The sequence below is a fragment of the Hyla sarda genome, chromosome 7 (genome assembly GCF_029499605.1).
Source record: "Hyla sarda isolate aHylSar1 chromosome 7, aHylSar1.hap1, whole genome shotgun sequence".
Lineage (NCBI taxonomy): Eukaryota > Metazoa > Chordata > Amphibia > Anura > Hylidae > Hyla > Hyla sarda.
Window position 1 is genome coordinate 154,864,393 of NC_079195.1, and position 16,551 is coordinate 154,880,943.

Sequence of the window (16,551 nt, forward strand, 5' to 3'; positions counted from 1 at the left end):
TCGGGGGCAGGCGGCAAGGTTCGTAGTCAGGGGAGATAGCAGTAGTTCTGGTACACAGGGTTTAAACACACAAAACGCTTTCACTAGGCACAAGGGCAACAAGATCCGGCAAGGAAGTGCATGGGAGGAGGTTAGATATAGTCAGGGACCAGGTGGAAGCCAATTAAGCTAATTGGGCCAGGCACCAATCATTGGTGCACTGGCCCTTTAAGTCTCAGGGAGCTGGCGCGCGCGCGCCCTAGAGAGCGGAGCCGCGCGCGCCAGCACATGACAGCAGGGGACGGGAACGGGTAAGTGACCTGGGATGCGATTCGCGAGCGGGCGCGTCCCGCTGTGCGAATCGCATCCCCAACGGCCATGACAGAGCAGCGCTCCCGGTCAGCGGGACTGACCGGGGAGCTGCAGGGAGAAAGACGCCGTGAGCGCTCCGGGGAGGAGCGGGGGCCCGGAGCGCTAGGCGTAACAGTACCCCCCCCCTTAGGTCTCCCCTTCTCTTTGTCCGGTAACTGCCTCCCCTGGGATGAGGACACCGGGAAAGGATGGAGGGATTCCTCAACGGCAGGTAGAACAGCAGGAGTAGGAATGGGGAGAGAGGGCAGAGGGCGAGACCTGGCACGGGGCAGTGTGACACCAGGACGAGGGCCATGAGGGGACACAGAGGCTTGCCTGATGGGACTGGGAGGGGGGGAGAGGCATTTCCTGTGGCAGGCAGAGTCCTTAATGACCTTAGGGGGACCGGATACAGGAGGAACCACAGGGTCACGGCAGGGAGTACTGGGAACCGGTTGAAGGCAGTCCTTGGAACAAGAGGGACCCCAACTCTTGATCTCCCCAGTGGACCAATCCAGGGTTGGGGAATGGTGTTGAAGCCAGGGTAGTCCAAGGAGAACTTCAGAAGTGCAATTAGGAAGGACAAAAAATACCATTTCCTCGTGATGAGGTCCGATGCACATTAGGAGGGGCTCCGTGCGGTAACGCACGGTGCAATCCAACCTGGCTCCGTTGACCGCGGAAATGTGGAGTGGCTTGACAAGACGGGTCACCGGAATGCGGAATTTATTCACTAAGGACTCCCGAATAAAATTCCCAGAAGCTCCAGAGTCCAGGCAGGCCACGGCTGAGAGGGGAGAGCTGGCTGAAGTTGAAATCCGAACAGGCACCGTGAGACGTGGAGAAGCCGACTTAGCATCAAGAGACGCCACACCCACGGGAGCTGGGTGCGAGCGTGCGTTTCCCAGACGTGGAGGACGGATTGGGCAATCCACCAAAAAATGTTCAGTACTGGCACAGTACAGACAGAGATTCTCTTCCTTACGGCGATTCCTCTCTTCCAGGGTCAGGCGAGACCGATCCACTTGCATGGCCTCCTCGGCGAGAGGCCTAGGCGCAGATTGCAGTGGAGACTGTGGGAGAGGTGTCCAGAGATCTAAGTCTTTTTCCTGGCGGAGCTCTTGATGCCTCTCAGAAAAACGCATGTCAATGCGAGTGGCTAGATGAATGAGTTCATGCAGGTTAGCAGGAGTCTCTCGTGCGGCCAGAACATCTTTAATGTTGCTGGATAGGCCTTTTTTAAAGGTCGCGCAGAGAGCCTCATTATTCCAGGATAGTTCAGAAGCAAGAGTACGGAATTGTATGGCGTACTCGCCAACGGAAGAATTACCCTGGACCAGGTTCAGCAGGGCAGTCTCAGCAGAAGAGGCTCGGGCAGGTTCCTCAAAGACACTTCGAATTTCCGAGAAGAAGGAGTGTACAGAGGCAGTGACGGGGTCATTGCGGTCCCAGAGCGGTGTGGCCCATGACAGAGCTTTTCCAGACAGAAGGCTGACTACGAAAGCCACCTTAGACCTTTCAGTAGGAAACTGGTCCGACATCATCTCCATGTGCAGGGAACATTGCGAAAGAAAGCCACGGCAAAACTTAGAGTCCCCATTAAATTTGTCCGGCAAGGACAGGCGGAGGCTAGGAGTGGCCACTCGCTGCGGAAGGGGTGCAGGAGGTGGCGGAGGAGATGATTGCTGCTGCAGTTGCGACTGAAGTTGGTGCACAATGGTGGACATTTCCGACAGCTGGTGGGTTAGATGGGCGATCTGTCGGGATTGCTGGGCGACCACCGTGGTGAGATCAGAGATGGAATGCTGGGGAACCTCAGCGGGATCCATGGCCGGATCTACTGTCACGATGCCGGCTGGCAGGAGGTGGATCCTCTGTGCCAGAGAGGGATGGCGAGGACCGTGCTAGTGGACCGGTTCTAAGACACTACTGGTTTTCACCAGAGCCCGCCGCAAAGCGGGATGGTCTTGCTGCGGCGGTAGTGACCAGGTCGTATCCACTAGCAACGGCTCACCTCTCTGGCTGCTGAAGATAGGCGAGGTACAAGGGAGTAGGCAGAAGCAAGGTCGGACGTAGCAGAAGGTCGGGGGCAGGCGGCAAGGTTCGTAGTCAGGGGAGATAGCAGTAGTTCTGGTACACAGGGTTTAAACACACAAAACGCTTTCACTAGGCACAAGGGCAACAAGATCCGGCAAGGAAGTGCATGGGAGGAGGTTAGATATAGTCAGGGACCAGGTGGAAGCCAATTAAGCTAATTGGGCCAGGCACCAATCATTGGTGCACTGGCCCTTTAAGTCTCAGGGAGCTGGCGCGCGCGCGCCCTAGAGAGCGGAGCCGCGCGCGCCAGCACATGACAGCAGGGGACGGGAACGGGTAAGTGACCTGGGATGCGATTCGCGAGCGGGCGCGTCCCGCTGTGCGAATCGCATCCCCAACGGCCATGACAGAGCAGCGCTCCCGGTCAGCGGGACTGACCGGGGAGCTGCAGGGAGAAAGACGCCGTGAGCGCTCCGGGGAGGAGCGGGGGCCCGGAGCGCTAGGCGTAACAGCATGGAGGCTGAGAAAGCCATGTTTCAGCAAAACATAAGAAAACTTAGAGGTTATTCATCATCTAAAAACGTATCCTCTATCCACAGGTTTTGAGTAGGATCGCAAGAGGTCTGACTGCTGGGACCCCGGTGATCTACCACACAAATCCAGGGTTGGCGCGCCCAATCCATGTATCTTCCTTTGGATTGCTGGCGATACAGTGTTGAGAAAACTCAACCCTTTTGCCAGAACCAAGATAAGTAATTACAGTAATACAATTAAAAACTTATGGATATAAGTCCCCATAATTTTCAAGCCACTTTTAGACCAAAACCCTACAATTTTAGATATATGTATTCCTTTATCAGAACTAATCATTATTAGTACTATACTTATGATTGTCCTTTGCATTAGTCATTAGTCATTATGGCCAGCTTTGACTTTTTGTCCTTATTCTATTTTGTAGAGGCCACATAGATCCTCACAGTGAGCTTCACAGATTCCAATCTCTGAGCCAGTCACCCTCCAAAGAAACACACCAAGCCACATGCACCCTGGTGAATTCCTGTGGACCACAACTGCTACCCAAAAGTCAAAACAGAAAAACCTGACCACAAAAATTCAGGGAGGAGCCCCAGACCAGGTGAATATGTGTTCTGCAATGTGTGGAAAATGAGAAGATTATTTTATTACAAGAAAGGAGGCTCATATTTTAGAATATCTTCTTTACTGATTCCTTTTGCTGCTTAACAGTTAAAGGTAATATAGAGTGAAAAAAAACTTAAAGGGGTTCTCCAGTGCTTAGACATCTTATCCCCTATCCAAAGGATAGGGGATAAGATGCCTGATCACGGGAGTCCCGCCGCTGGGGACCCCCGGGATCTTGCACCCCATTTGTAATCAGTCCCCGGAGCGTGTTCGCTCCGGGTCTGATTACCGACGACCACAGGGCCATCAGCGTGTGACGTCACGCCTCCTCCCCTGTGTGACATCACGCTCCGCCCCTCAATGCAAGCCTATAGGAGGGGGCGTGACAGCTATTACGCCCCCTCCCGTATGCTTGCATTGAGGGGCGGAGCGTGACGTCACACGGGGACGGAGGCGAAACGTCACACGTCGTCGGCCCTGTGGTCGTCGGTAATCAGACCCGGAGCGAACACGCTCCGGGGACTGATTACAAACGGGGTGCCGCGTGCAAGATCCCGGGGGTCCCCAGCGGTGGGACTCCCGCAATCAGGCATCTTATCCCCTATCCTTTGGATAGGGGAAAAGATGTGTAAGCACCGGAGTACCCCTTTAAGGAAGTGTAACCAAACATGCTTTATGTTTATGAACAGCCAATAAGAACATAGGCTAAGTAATATAAGGTGGTGATGTATTCAGATAATTCTCTTTCTTTGCTGATTCCTTAGAAAGATAAGTTGCATTACTCAATATTAATATTCTTTTCATTTTATGTTATTTTTCAAAATGTTTCTTGCTCTGCTTGATATATATATCTGACTGTTATATATATATATATATATATATATATATATATATTACCGTTCATTAATTTATTAATGTTTTTTCTTTTATTTATTTCTTTATTTAATCATTTATTTTTAATATTCTGTTTCATTTCATATATTTTATTTATATATCCTTATTATATACATTTCATTCATATAGGGTGTTTTTTTCCCCCTATATTTTTTTCCATTCTCTTTATCTCTGCCTTATTGTTTCTGGTCATTGTATTATTTTCTTATATTTAATACACTTTTTTTTCCTGCATTTTCGTTGCATATGGACATTTCCCCCTCCCTCTCTTACCTTCTTTGTATACCTGGTTTGATCTTGCCAGTAATTTCAGCTGTGTCATACATTTTTTCCACTGGTCCCAACCGCTGCATTCAGTGAGTTACATAGTTACATAGTTACATAGTTAGTATGGTTGAAAAAAGACATACGTCCATCAAGTCCAACCAGGGAGTTGAAGGGAAGGGTGTAAGGGGATAAGGGGAAGGGATGTAGTTTTATAATTCTGCATAAGCATTAATGTTGTTTTGTTCCAGGAATGTATCTAACCCTGTTTTAAAGCTGTTAATTGTTCCTGCTGTGACCAGTTCCTGAGGTAGACCGTTCCATAAATTCACAGTCCTCACGGTAAAGAAGGCATGTCGCCCCTTTAAACTAAACCTTTTCTTCTCCAGACGGAGGGAGTTATGTGATCGGCTTTTCTTGTCTCACGCTGTTCATTGTGCAGGTGGATGTCACTATCCTGAAAGGTTGGGCGCGAAGGGCGATATGCCTTTTTGGAAATACCAATGAGGCATTTTGTGCCTAATGCAGACTCACTATCCTCATGAAATTGGGTCCCCTTCCGAGGCTCATCTTCACATAAATTGTTCACAGTTCCTCGCAGGGTCTTTTGCTTCGAAAATTTTCGCAAGACATTGTTCTCATTGTTGTATTCTTCTTCATATGGACAACATTGCAGTAGTCCAATACATCAATCGGTTAGGTGGCACAAAGTTGAAAATTCTCGTAAATATTTTGAAAAAAATAGCATTTTTGTTTAGACGAGAACATCAAGGCAGAATATATTCTGGGTCATTACAATTCAGTAGCAGACTGGCCTTCTCATTACCTAACAGATACAAGCAATTGGAAACTGGATCCCATCATTTTTCAACAAATCAATTCTCTTTGGGGACCTATTCTGGACCTGTACGCATCTCGTTTGAACAGTCAACTTCTTCAATTCTTCAGTTGGCGTCCGGACCCCGAAGTCTCAGGGGTGGATGCAGGGGTGGATGCTTTCCTCCAACCCTGGCCTCCAGGGATTCTATACACGTTTCCACCATTTGCCCTGATTTCCAGAGTATTGTCACAAATCTTGAGTCAGAGATCCACTCTTGTTCTGATCACTCCCTGGTGGCCGGCACAGACATGGTTCCCTCAGATTCTCAACAACTTACCGTTACATCCTTGTCTTCTTCAGGATCCTTTAGGGAACCCACATCCCCTGGTCTTGTCAAACTAATTATCTTTTATAGCCTGGAAAATTATCAGAACTTATGTCAGGATTTTCACAATCTAGTAAGGACATCCTCTCTGAAGCCTGGGCGTCAGGTACCAAAACGACTTATTGATCAGCCTGGGAACTGTTACAGTGAGCACTCCGATCCCCGCCTCCGGATCGGAGCACCCGCTGCCTACCTCCGTTGCCCCCAGTCCCCGACGTCTCCCGGTCAGAGACACCAACCGGGAGCGCGGGTCCTACTGTCCAGGGGACGCTGGCCACCGCTCACGCGCCGCGTCACCCTCCGGCGCGCTGCGGCCCCGTCCTCGGCATTCCGGCTCGCGCGGCCCCACTCCCCAGGGCGCGCGAGTGCCGTCTATGGTAAATTTAAAGGGCCAGCGCACCAATAATTGATGCGCTGGTTCCTGATTCCCCCACTGTGTCTCTGCCTATTTAAGAGCTCTTCCCCTTCCTGCCCTTGCCGGATCTTTGTGCCTAGTGCCATTTTGAAAGCGTTCCCTACAGTTGTGTTATGCCTTGCCCGTTGCCGTACCCGTTGCTATTGTCCTCTCGCCTGTGAACCTTTGCCGCCTGCCCTGACCTTTGCTACGTCCGACCATGCTTCTGCCTTCTCCTTTGTACTACGCCTGTCTCAGCAGTCAGTGAGGTTGAGCCGCTACCGGAGGACACGACCTGGTTGCTACCGCCGCAGCAAGACCATCCCGCTTTGCGGCGGGCTCTGGTGAAAACAAGTAGCAACTTAGAACCGATCCTCCAGTACGGTCCACGCCAATCCCTCACTGACACAGAGGATCCACCACCAGCCTGCCGAATCCTGAAAGGAACTTTGGGTTCGTTGGTGCAAACAACGAAACCTGGAACTCATGAATGCCTCTTTCTGCCAAGAAGGCTTACTGTACTTTGAACTTATATCATTCCGCAATATCCTTCAGTCATGCTCCGATTGATTCTATCCCAATAGGCAAACATCCTTTAGTTTGTAAACTCCTAAAAGGATTCTGTTTTAAAAGACCACCTCTACCCAGATATTTTTCCACCTGGGATGTAAATACTCTCCTGAATTTGTTTATCTTGGGTAATAAGATAATACATTTTAGTCTCTCAAGTTAGGTAAATGAAAGTGTAGGCCCTTTAAAAAATGATGAGGAAGAAATTATAGACGGTGATCAGGAAAAAGCAAATATATTAAACAAATTCTTCTCCACTATATTTACCGAGGAAAATGAAATGCCAGGTGAAATACAGCGAGATAAGGTAAACTCCTCTGTACCCAGGAAGAAGTACAGTGCCGCATACTAAAAATCAAAATCACCAGGCCCAGATGGCATTCACCTCATGTGTAATGTAATAGACAGACCCCTATTAGACAGACCCCTATTTTTAATATTAATGTACAGTATTAGACAGACGCCTATTTTTAAAATTCAAGGACTCTATGGTGACAGGGAAGATTCTCCAGGACTGGCACATAGCAAATGTATTGCCAATATTTAAAAAGGGGTTAAAAGATGACTTATAGACCTGTTTGTTTAACTTCCGTTGCATGTAAATTGTTTGAGGGTTTTCTAAGAGAATCTATTCTGGATAATAATAACTGTATGACCCCATATAAGCATGGCTTTCTGAGTGATAGGTCCTGTAAAACTAACCTGATCAGCTTTTATGAGGAGGTTAGCTCCAGACTGGACCAGGGGGAATTGCTGGATGTCGTATATCTGGATTTTTCCAAAGCATTTGATATGGTGCCACATAAAAGATTGGAAGATGTAATTGAATTCTCAGCTCACCCTCCAGGGCCCCAGGCGCACGGACTGTGCGAGGCAGCACCACTTTGCAAAATAAAAAACTGGATGTCCAGCGCCAAGGTTCGTGCAAAACAGATTCTTTAATGCTTAAAATGCCATAGCAGGGGTCATAAAAGATTGGTGCATAAAATGAGAATGATGGGGCTGGGGGAGAATGTGTGCAAGTGGGTAAGTAACTGGCTCGGTGATAGGAAACAGAGGGTGGTTATGAATGGTACTTATTCTGATTGGATGACTGTAACAAGTTGGGTCCTATTCTATTTAATGTATTCATTAATGACCTTTGTAGAGGGGTTGAATAGTAAAGTAGCAATCTTTGCAGATGATACTAAACTCTGTAAAGTGGTCAACACAATAAAGGAATGTGAACTGTTACAAATGGATCTGGATAGGTTGGAGGTTTGGGCTGGGTAGTGGCAGATGAGGTTCAACAATGATATATGTAAGGTAATGCACATGGGGATTAAAAATCCGGGCTGGGATTATTTATTAAATGGGAGAACACTTGGGACATGACATGAAAAAGAACTTAGGTGTCTTAGTTAACAGTAAATTTAGCTGTAGTGACCAGTGTCGCGCAACTGCTGCCAAGTCAAATAAAATCATGGGGTGCATCAATAGGGGCATAGATGCCCACTACAAGGAAATAATTCTACTACTGTACAAATCACTAATCAGACCACACATGGAATACTGTGTACAGTACTGGGCACCAGTTTACAAGAAAGGTATTGTGGAGCTGGAGAGGGTTCAAAGACGGGCAACCAAGGTAATGCGGGGAATCGGAGGACTACAGTAACCAGAAAGATTATCAGAATTGGGGTTATTTAGTTTAGAAAAAAGGAAGGTGTAGGGGCGATCTAATAACTATGTATAAAAATATCATGGGTCCATACAGAGATCTCTCCCATGATCTATTTTTACCCAGGACTGTATTGATAACAAGGTGTCATCCTCTACGTCTTGAGGAAAGAAGGTTTGTGCACCAGCACAGACGGGGGTTCTTTACTGTAAGAGCAGTGAGACTGTGGAATTCTCTCCCGGAGAAGGTGGTCATGGTGAACTCTGTAAAAGAATATAAAAGGGGTCTGGATGCATTTTTGGAGAATAATAACATCGCTGGTTATGGATTCTAGATTTATAGGGACAGAATGTTGATCCAGGGATTTATTATGATTGCCATATTTGGAGTCAGGAAGGAATTTTTACCTATAGTATGAGGATTTTTTTTTGCCTTCCTCTGGATCAACTCAACTCAGTAGGGACTTATTAGGGTTATAGGTTGAACTTGATGAACTCTGGTCTTTTTTCAACCTTATGAACTATGTTATGAACTATGTTACAACTCCCATCATGGAAGTTGTAGTTTAGCAACAGCTGAAGTCTGGCTGTTCCAAAACAACAATTCCTATCATGGGAGTTGCAGTTTAGGAACAACAAGACTCCAGATGTTGCTAAACCACCCATTAAAACACCCATCATTCTCAGACAGCCAAAGGCTGTCTTGAAATGATGGGGGTTGTAGTTTAGCAACAGCTGGAGGCTCCCTGTTTGGAAACACTGCTTTATGGGCGTTCTCCCCAGGAGAGAGCCCTATAAATGTACTAACATATTTTTGTGAGTTTTTTTTCTTCTCATTTCAGATCAGTTTATGCAGAGGACTACTTTGGATTCGAAGGACTACAACGATGACCCACATTTTCTTTTTTTTCTTTTCTTTTAAATACTAATAAAATGGTTAACGAGGGCTTGTGGGGAGTGTTTTTGTTGAAATTTTTTTAATAAACGTGTTGTGTTTTTTTATATTTACTCTGCAGACTTAGTAGTGGAAGCTGTCTTAAAGACGGAATCCAATACTAAGCCAGGGCTTAGAGTTAGCCTCAAAAACAGCTAGCGCTAACACCCAATTATTACCCACCGCCACAGGGGTATAGGGAAGAGCCGGTACCAACAGGCCTGGAGCATCAAATATGGTACTCCTGGGCCTAGGCGGTAACAGGCTGGCATTTTTTAGGCTGGGGAGGGCCAGTAACAATGGTCCTTGCTCACTCTGGTAATGTCAGGCTGTCGCTGCTTGGTTGATATCTGGCCGAGAATAAAAATGCATGGAACCCTATGCATTTATATATATATATATATATATATTTATTTAATTATTTATTTAGGAAAAAAACATGTGTGGTTCCCCCGCATTTTTATTCTCAGCCAGATACCAACTAAGCAGCAACAGCCTGATGTTACCAGGGTGGGCGAGGACCATTGTTACTGGCCTTCCCCAGCCTAAATAGCCCCAGCCTGTTACCGCCTAAGCGCACCACTTTTGACGCCCCAGGCCTTTTGATACCGGCTCTTCCCAGCACCCCTGTGGTGGAGGGTACCGGGGTAATATTTGGGGGTTAGCGCCAGCTGGTTTTGGGGCTAACGATAAGCCCCGGCTTAGTAATGGATTCCGTCTATAAGACAACTTCCACTACTAAGCCTGAAAAGTAAAAAAAAAAAAAAAACACATTTAAAAAACTTTTTTTCAAAAATCACTCCCCCACAAGCCCTTGTTAACCATTTTATTAATATTAAACAAAAAAAAAAAAAAAGCTGGACACCGTACTCCACCAAATCTAAAGTAGTTCATAGGATATATGGATCTAAAAGGAGTAGAAAAAAACCAAAACAAACAAAAAATGTGTTAGTACATTTGGGGGAAGGGGAGAGTGGTAAATTAAATGTAATAAACATGTGTATATATATATATATATATATATATATATATATCAGACTTTTTTCACAGCTGCAACTAGAGGTGGGGTTACAAAGTGTTGTTCTGAAGTCATTTGTGGTTTTTTGCTTGTGTGTGCTTAAAAAATGGTATTTAAAAGTGATTTATTGGTTTTTGCTTATGTTAGATAAATTTATCAACCACTGTGATAGTTTAATAAATGTGTCATACATAAGCAAAACCAAAAGCAAGAAAAAAATGCCTACAGAACTTGCTTACCAAAGGAACGATGATAAATCTCCCCGTATATTTTCTGCCATCAAGACTAGGAAAATCTCCAATTAGAGCTGCAGTTCTCACACTAGCTCCAGTGAAGAAATGCAAAGGCCCTTTTTAAAATTTAAACAGCATTGCTACTTTGACAGTGACATTTAAGCTTCAGATGGGTGCCACGATGTGCTATGCATGGTTGGCTTTCATTCCTTACTGAAAGAAAATTATAGATGCCCACATTGATGACACTACAGGAATGCAGAAAGGTGATACCTTAGAAGAAAGAGGACAAAATGCAAGAAGGTGAGGAGACTCCAGTTTGTGAGCTTGGAAGCTCATGTAAGACAGTAGAGTGCAGCAGGAGAGGGAGTCCCCTAACATGTGTGCCAGTGACCAAGCTAAGTGGAGGCTGGGGACAGGAATGACTACATCATATTTGTTAATCTTTACCCTGCATCAAGATTTTTGGAACATGCTTTCAATTATTAACCAAAACATAACATGCTTATTATGTATTGCTCATTAAAATTCACCTGGAGTAAAGGTTTATCAATTATTAGAAAGAGTGACACTAATTTATGGAGTTCCATTAATACTGAAGTACTGCACTGCTATAGTACAATATTAAGAGAGTTACCCAAATATCTTCACTCTTTAAAGGAGAACTCTGGCAGGAGTTTATTTTTTTATTTTTTGCTAATAACGACAATTACGTGCAAAAAAATTATATGTATATAGATAATCAAGATACTTGCATGTTAAATAATCAGGACCTGCAAGGGGATCGAAAATCTCCCAGCTTTAAACGATCAGAAATAAAGGAAAAAAAGGAAAAAAAATATTTACTTAAGGGGGGAAGAGTGCCTAATACTTAAGGGGTACTCCGGTGCTTAGACCTCTTATCCCCTATCCAAAGGATAGGGGATAAGATGCCTGATCGCGGGAGTCCCGCTGCTGGGGGACCCCTGTGATCTTGCACGCAGCACCCTGTTTGTAATCAGGGGATAGGGGATAAGATGTCTAAGCACCAGAGTACCCCTTTAACTTTTGTTAATTTCATATAAATACACACCAATCTGTGCTATAATATCCGCTCACCAAAAAGAAAAATGAGGCTTAAAACTGACCAGGTTTGTCAGTATTCCATTAGGTTGTTGCCTATAGCAACCTATAACCAAGCATTTAGGTAAATCCTATTTATCGACCAATTCAGACGACTTAGATCACCTCACTTGCCTTGGCAACCGGTACTTTTTATTATTGGACCGTCCTTGTCTTTGGCAACCAAAACAACTCAATATCTGTCATGTACTATCCAAAAAGGTCTACAATATCCACTTAAATATGTTTTGCCAAGCAGTAGAATAGAATAGTGCCAAAAATCAGGCTCACTCATCAACTATCCATTTAGAACTGTGTGATCAAACAGTGGTTTTTAAAGCCATTAATTTAACTCTCAACGCATTTCTATCACAATTGTGTGACGTCCTCAGGAGATATATAGATGTATACCACTATAATTATCAGAGGGTAAACCAATATGCATGATATATAGGTAACAATTTTATAGTCTGAACACAGGCATATAGGACCAATAATCCAGTAAGGGCCACATCTCCTTCATACCTGTAAATAAAACATATACCATACCGCATTTTAGTATGATTATAGGTCTTTCAAATTCATAGAGGATGTCTAAAATTGTCTAATGTTACTCACAGGTCCATTCACCACAGTTAGATATACCTAGGAAGAAACATGTACATATAGGGACCTTTCAGTATTTGTCCTTCGGTACTTGTAAAGGAAAACAGACCGCTATGCGGTACTTACAATTCCTTGCCTGGTCAGGATCCTTGGACGGAGCACCACCCGCAGTGGCGGGGAGCCGGCTTGTATCTGCGGCTTCCTGTGCCGAGGATCCCGGCATCTGTCATCATATCCGATCGCACGGCCGTGATGTCACTGTATCCCGCCCACCCGCAGCTGGGCGGATTAGTTGTCAGGACGCGGCACTGTTGCTAACTTGGAGCTGTCAATGACGTGATTCTGGCCAGATTGGAATGTACTGGTTGGCTGTTAGAGATTGCAAAGGCAAACAAAGTATTGAGTCTAAGCAATACCCACTGTCTCTATGAACGGACAGAGGGGATATAACAGGTAAGTATATAGATATAAAGTTACAAGTTATATATGGTCCTAGACAAGTGCGGCTGGATAGAGGAGGGGGGGGAGAGGAAGGGGGGGAGGCAATGCAGACTCAGGGTATTCCGTTTTATCAGATGAATACTGGGTCCCTGGAAAGTAGTTGAGAATGCATTGCCTAACAAACAGAAATGTCCATTTGACCCCCTTTCTCAAGGTATACAAGTAGTATTTAATAAATATGTATATACATAGGAGACAATTCTCTAATTGCAGTGACACAGGTCTAAAGAATATTTCATACATTACAGTTACGTGATTCCGGACAGAATGAAATGTACTGGTCGGCTGTTAGATATTGGAAAGGCAAACAAAGTATTGAGTCTAAGCAATACCCACTGTCTCTATGAACGGACAGAAGGGATATAATGGGTAAGTAGATAGATATATTGTTACAAGTTATATATGGTCCTAGACCTCTGGTCAGTTTTAACCCCTTAAGGACCCAGCCCAAATATACCTTAAGGAACCGGCCATTTTTTGAACATCTGACCACTGTCACTTCAAGCATTAATTACTCTGGGATGCTTTTACCTTTCATTCTGATTCAGAGACTGTTTTTTAGTGACATATTCTACTTTATGTTAGTGGTAAAATGTTGTCGATACTTGTTTCATTTCTTGGTGAAAAATTCCAAAATTGAAAATTTAGCATTTTTTTTTTACTTTGAAGCTCTCTGCGTATAAGGAAAATAGACATCCCAAATAAATTATACATTGATCCACATACACAATATGTCTACTTTATGTTTGCATCATAAAGTTGACAAGTTTTTACTTTTGGAAGACATCAGAGGGCTTCAAAGTTCAGCAGCAATTTTCCGATTTTTCACAAAATTTTCAAGATCTGAATTTTTCAGGGACCAGTTCAGTTTTGAAGTGGATTTAAAGGGCCTTCATATTAGAAATACCCCACAAATAACCCAATTATAAAAACTGCACCCCTCAAAGCATCCAAAATGACATTCAGTAAGTGTAGCAAAGTGAAGGAGAAAATTCAAAATCTTCATTTTTTACATTCGCATGTTCTTGGAAACCCAGTTTTTGAATTTTTACAAGGGGTAAAAGGAGAGAAATCTTCCTAAAATGTGTAACCCAATTTCTCTCGAGAAAGGAAATACCTCATATGTGTATGTCAAGTGTTCGACGGGCGCAGTAGAGGGCTCAGAAGGGAAGGAGCGACAATGGGATTTTGAAGAGTGAGTTTTTCTGAAATGGTTTTTGGGGGGCATGTCACATTTAAGAAGCCCCTATGGTGCCAGAACAGCAAAAAAAATGTAATACTATTTTGGAAACTACACCCCTCAAGGAACGTAACAAGGGGTACAGTGAGCCTTCACACCCCACAGGTGTTTCACGACTTTATGTCAAAGTTGAATGTGTTAATAATTTTTTTTTTTCACTAAAATGCTAGTTTTCCCCCAAATTATTTTTTTTTTACAAGGAGTAATAGGAGAAAATGCCCCCCAAAATTTGTAACCCCATCTCTTCTGAGTATGGTTATACCTCATGTGTGGACATCAAGTGTACTGCGGGCGCACTACAATGCTCAGAAGAGAAGGAGTCACATATGGCTTTTGGAAAGCACATTTTGCTGAAATGGTTTTTCTGGGGAATGTCGCATTTAGGAAGCCCCTATGGTGCCAGAACAGTTAAAAAAAAACACATGGCATACTATTTTGGAAACTACACCCCTCAAGGAACGTAACAAGGGGTACAGTGAGCTTTAACACCCCACATGTGTTTGACGACTTTTCGTTAAAGTTGAATGTGTAAATGAAAAAAAAAAAATTTTTCACTAAAATGCTGGTTTTCCCCCAAATTTTACATTTTTACAAGGGGTAATAGGAGAAAATGCCCCCCAAAATTTGTAACCCCATCTCTTCTGAGTATGGTGATACCCCATGTGTGTACGTCAAGTGCACTGCGGGCGCACTACAATGCTCAGAAGAGAAGGAGTCCCATTTGGCTTTTGGAAAGCACATTTTGCAGAAATGGTTTTTGGGGGCATGTCGCATTTAGGAAGCCCCTATGGTGCCAGAACATTAAAAAAAAAACACATGGCATACTATTTTGGAAACTACATCCCTCAAGAAACGTAACAAGGGGTCCAGTGAGCCTTACCACTCCACAGGTGTTAGACTACTTTGGAAGTGTAAATTTTTTTTTATTTTTATTTTTTACTAAAATGCAGTTTTTTCCCCAAATTTTAGATTTTTAGAAGGGGTAATAGGAGAAAATGCCCCCAAAAATGTGTAACTCCATCTCTTCTGAGTATGGTAATACCCCATGTGTGGACGTCAAGTGCACTGCAGGCGCACTACAATGCTCAGAAGAGAAGGAGTCACATTTGGCTTTTGGAAAGCAAACTTTGCTTAAATGGTTTTTGGGGGGCATGTCGCATTTAGGAAGCCCCTATGGTGCCAGAACAGTAAAAAAAACACATGGCATACTATTTCGGAAACTACACCCCTCAAGGAACGTAACAAGGGATACAGTGAGCCTTAACACCCCACAAGTGTTTGATGAAATTTTTTCATTAAATTGCTGATTTTCCCCAAAATTTTACATTTTTACAAGGGGTAATAGGAGAAAATGCCCCCCAAAATTTGTAACCCCATCTCTTCTAAGTATGGTAACTCCATGTGTGGACATCAAGTGCACTGCGGGCGCACTACAATGCTCAGAAGAGAAGGAGTCACATTTGAAAATTGTGCTGAAATGGGGGGGCATGTCGCATTTAGTGCCATAACAGCAAAAAAATTTTTTTTTTGTAAATACATTTCTTTGGAATAAGGACATACCTCATATCTGGACCGGTCACAGAAGAACAGGAGTGCAGTCAGGAGCCCTGAGCTTCGAAATAGCTGCCTGTGGAGGCAGAGCAGTGGGACCCCCCCCCCCTCAAGGGGCATTACATGGGGTAATTATAAACGTTACATTGGGTAAGTTACTAAAATGGGGTACAGTGGGACATAAAATTATAAAACAGGTTATGTTCCCAGAATGATGACCCAGAGCCAAAACTAAAGAATATGCCCACCCCAAACCCTATGCTCTGAATCATCATTCTGGGAATGTGATGTGTGTGGCCGTCCCTAACCTGTTGCCTCAAATGCGCACCCCGCTCAGGAAGAGAGAGAGTGCTGCGCATTTGAGGCAACATAAAAAGTCCCCGATGATAGTGACTCAGTGACCCATGACCCGTTTTTTTGAAAAAATACCCCCAGAGGCCTTATGAGTTTATTTATTTATTTGTTTTTTGCAGAAATTTTTTTTGGGGCAATTTAGTGGTTTTATGGGGTTAAAATTTGGAATGTACTCTGGACTTGGTACATTGGGGTCAAATTATGCAAAATTAAAATGAAAAGGGAAAATTTAGTACCACATGGAAGTGTGATACTCTCTGAAGCAGTTTTTAATGCAGCGTCCCGGATGATCGGGGCAAGTGTCACATTGATAGGTGGTATCCTTCCGTATCCCCCTCCTGTGACACACTCTGCCTTTTTTCTTGGTTTGTCCCTTCTTTCCAGTGTGGGGGATCTCACCTGGAAAGTGTTGGCCTGGGACGATCCTGGCACCTATTACTTCAGTTCCTTCTGAACTCCGGCCTGCTCTTTCCCAGTCAGCAAAGATCAGGGCCTTTAGGACTTCTTCTTTGAACTGGAG

General features: G+C 44.4%; 1 protein-coding gene across 3 annotated transcripts in view; it reads right to left on the minus strand.

Annotated features, from left to right (window-relative positions):
* LOC130282596 (pulmonary surfactant-associated protein A-like) overlaps positions 1-12,623 on the minus strand; it is a 493,810-nt gene extending 481,187 nt beyond the window's left edge. For 2 of the 3 annotated variants that reach the window (XM_056530974.1, XM_056530976.1), the window contains exon 1: positions 12,512-12,623. The gene's annotated coding sequence lies outside the window, so the exon portion shown is untranslated. Of the gene's footprint in view, positions 1-12,397; positions 12,425-12,511 lie in introns of all 3 variants that reach the window. The other variant, XM_056530975.1, reaches the window with a different exon arrangement.
* Positions 12,624-16,551: the final 3,928 nt, after the last annotated feature.